General features: G+C 38.9%; 1 long non-coding RNA gene across 1 annotated transcript; it reads right to left on the bottom strand.

Moving 5' to 3' along the window:
* Positions 1-626: 626 nt before the first annotated feature.
* Positions 627-3,468, bottom strand: LOC132468250 (uncharacterized). Its single transcript, XR_009528186.1, has 3 exons — positions 3,050-3,468; positions 2,177-2,266; positions 627-1,337 (listed from the first exon to the last, which is right to left on the bottom strand). It is a non-coding gene; the product is annotated as an uncharacterized LOC132468250 (long non-coding RNA).
* Positions 3,469-3,726: the final 258 nt, after the last annotated feature.

The following is a 3,726-nucleotide window of genomic DNA, read 5'->3' as shown; positions in this document are numbered from 1 at the left end:
GCAAGTAAAAAGTATATTTCTCGCTAGAAATGTTATTAAAACAAGTTTGACGGTGATTCGGTCCTAAAATAGGCCTATTGCATTTCCCATTCGATTAACAAAGAAAATCAAGCCCGAGCCCGTACACGTTCTGTCCGAGTCCGGCCCGCCCCGACAGATTAACTGTAATTATGAGCCCGAGCCCGATTTCAACCCAACATTTTTTTCAATACATATGTAACTTTGTTCACATTTGTTACTACACTGAAAGAAATTTGGAGTGACATCTACTTAAAAAAACTAAGGCATATTTTTCCACACAGAAAGTGCTAGTAATCTTTACTCAGGCTATTTCTAAGTAATATTTACTTACTAGAACCACTTATTTTTTATGAAAAATTCACAAGTAAATTGCACTGACAATACTTGCCTATGGATTGTAACTTTCACTCAGATTACCATTGCATCTAATTACAAAACCCAAGTAAACGTTGCTCATGATTCTTTGTGTTTCTTACTCATCTTTTTTGTTATATTTATGTAATATTTATTAGGAATGTATTAGTTAATATTAATTGAATTTAGTAAATATTTTTACTATTCTAATATTTCAATATTTTCCAGAAACAAATATCTGCAGCTTAAGGGATGTTTGAAATACACTTTTTTTTCACATTTGAAATGGCATAGATGTATTTAAAATACATAACATAACCACACAGAACTTCCTGCTAGCAAATTTGAAAACAGTGTACACACACACACACACACACAAAAGCTCAAAAGTAAAGCCGTTTAGGATTTGAAAAATTCAATGCGGAATGACAAAGCACCAACTGACTTTAGGACTGATATTCCAGCATACAAACGAATACAGTGTTACAGTTGACTTTTCAGAACAGCAAAGAATGCATACATAAACTGCAATGGCTACCTTTGCAGACATTCTCAGGATGTTCAGGACAGAAATAACTTAAAAACTAAGCAAAACTTGAAATTTCAGTCAGAAAAATGACAAAAGTAAAGAGATTGTTTGTGCTGGACAAAAGCACAAATAGCACTGGAACGCTCACGCTAAAAGTTTATTGTGGAGAAACTGGACCTTTGGTGACATTGTAATGACGTCAAGCTCAAGAAACAGCTTCTGAAATACTTCAAACGTATATTTCAGTTTAAGTGGGTCACTTAAGTTTACAGCATAGATGACACCCATGAGCAGGAGGCAAGCGTTTGTCACACTTGATGATGACTGACACATACACAGGATCTTGGATTTCCTGTGCCACATTGGGATGGATGACGTTGATCTGCATCATGTGATTACTGCAGTCCTCTTTCACTGCTTCTTGGCTGACGTCCTGTGAAAACAAATAAGGCACAATGAGAAACAAACTAAGAATCGATTCCAAGTAAAAGAAAAGCTTAAGAGAAAAAAAAATTGAAAATAAAAACAAAAAAGGTATACTCAATTTAGTGTACTCAAATCCAACAATATTCATATGGCACTTTTCATACATAAAGTTACACAACGTGCTTCACAGAGGCTGACCCTGAGCCAAAGAAAGTCACTTTTGGGGGCCATCCAGACTGAGAGGGGTCATCGCCCACGACCATAGGGAGTGCCGCCACAGTGACCACCCTGGCCCGGGCAGACAGGAGGCTCCACACAGGGGTGCAGAGCCCTCCAGCCACCCAGGCTGGAGCCATCTATGGGACTGCACCCGTGTTGGTAGACCAGAACTAGTCCCAGTGTGGAAGGTCCCCATGGGGGAAACACTGGTGCTGAAAACTGAGGGATTAAAATAGGTTATAAAAAAGGTATTAATTAAATTACTCTTTTGCTCATAAAATAAAATTAATAAGTGATCGTTAAATAGAGACAAACGGCAACCCTTAAGTGTTCTTAAATTATTTACTTTGTGGATGTTCCGAAAGCCAAAACGTGGCTTGTTAAATAAACAGGTTGGCTGGAAATATCCCCAAGAACACTTAAGGGTTAAAGTTTAAGATAGATAAGATAAAGATTAAATATGATTTAAAAAAAAATGGGTAAGAGCATAAAAATAATTTAAGAAATCTGTTAAAAGCCTGATTGAAAAATGTGCATCTTTTGAGTCTTTTAAAAAACATCACAAGTGAACACCAGATTATAAGGCTAGACAATCATTTTAATATGGTCATGATTATCATCAGATACCTGATAGTCTTTGATCAGCTCCTCTCCACTCTCTCCAAGATACTCAACTAAGCAACGGATGATAATGTCCCTTCTGCCGTCGAGATGATGCTATTAAACACAAAAAGAATTTATTGCAGAGAATACATAACATATGTAGCATACATACATCACAGCACGTATAGATGGAAACAGAAAGTTACCCATGGGGAATGTAAGCCTGCAACTGCATTCTAACGTGAAGTGTGCAACTTAACATACATCTTTTACAGTAGAGGTCAACCAGAAGTTCTATAACCACTGTATGAAAGGGCTACAGCGCCACTTAGGGTAGCGGATTCAGCCATGCTCCGGCCATTATCCGATCTCTAAAGGCCATGTACGTTCGGGCAATTGACATGGTCCGTTCGAGTAGCAAAATCAGTATAAGGTTTAATCCAAGCTATCCCATGTAAAAGCACTGTGTGTTCTGCTAGCGGGAGGTTCAGATCTACAGGTGTGTTCAGGGTCGAAGTCAAGACACTCGGACACAGTGGTTCCGGCCACGTTGGTTGAACATACATCGCTGTAAAATGTGTGCGGGAATTCCACACATTATAAGTGTTGGATTTGCATGCATAAATTAAATGGTGCACAATCCCACGCTGAAATTCAGCCCGTTTTTGTTTGTGAAGACGCTAGTTAAGGCGGCAGGCATGTGTTGCTTTGGCGGCCGCCTAAGCTTTAAAGTGCTGTCGGAAACCCTGGACATACCTCGTGGCGCTAGCAAAGTTAGCTAGCAGGAAAATACACTATTTGTTAGCGCCGCAGCCGCATCTGCTTTCAGTGCGGAGAAACTGACTTAAGTAGGTGAGCCAACAGGAACGTACAACATTTGTTTCGCTTAAAACTTACCTTCGTGGTTCATTCACATTCTTCCCCATCTCATTCAACAAAGTCTGCCAACCCAGTTGAAATGTGGAACTTGGACTGTCACTGGAGTACAGCACGTCTCGGACGAAAGACCGTTCAAATGTGGGGAGGGGCTTTGACGTCATGCTCCGAATGTTCGTGAAAGTTGCCAGGTTCACTGATATCACTCAAGTACATTTTACTTGGAAATATCAACTAATTAGGCCAATGAACTGGTTTAGTGAATATTACTTGGATCGAATGATTCAATTTACATACAAAACTGAGTAGACATAATTACAAACAATCACCAAGTAATGCACTACATTAAAACTGGTATTTTAAAGTAAAAGCACTGAATTCGGATTTCTTTGTAGAATTTATATACATAATTGAAATAATAATTACAGGGCCAAAAAAATGTTTTTACAGTGTAGGTCTACTCTGCTAAATATATATGTAAGGGATAATGCATAGAACGCCGGTCATTATCGGGAAAATAAGCCCCACCAGGGCGAACAGTACACCGACGCGCAGCGAAGGTGTCTTGCTTCGCCCTGAAGGGTCTTATTTTCGATAATGATTGACCGGTGACGTTCTATACATTAGCCCGCTTATTACACGGCTACTGCCAAAATGAAAAAATAACTTCACATGCTGTGTCTTATTTACAATTTATT

Source organism: Gadus macrocephalus, chromosome 11 (genome assembly GCF_031168955.1).
Source record: "Gadus macrocephalus chromosome 11, ASM3116895v1".
NCBI classification, from domain to species: domain Eukaryota; kingdom Metazoa; phylum Chordata; class Actinopteri; order Gadiformes; family Gadidae; genus Gadus; species Gadus macrocephalus.
The sequence above is the reverse complement of the archived record's forward strand: the minus strand, read 5'-3'. Positions and strand labels throughout refer to the sequence as shown.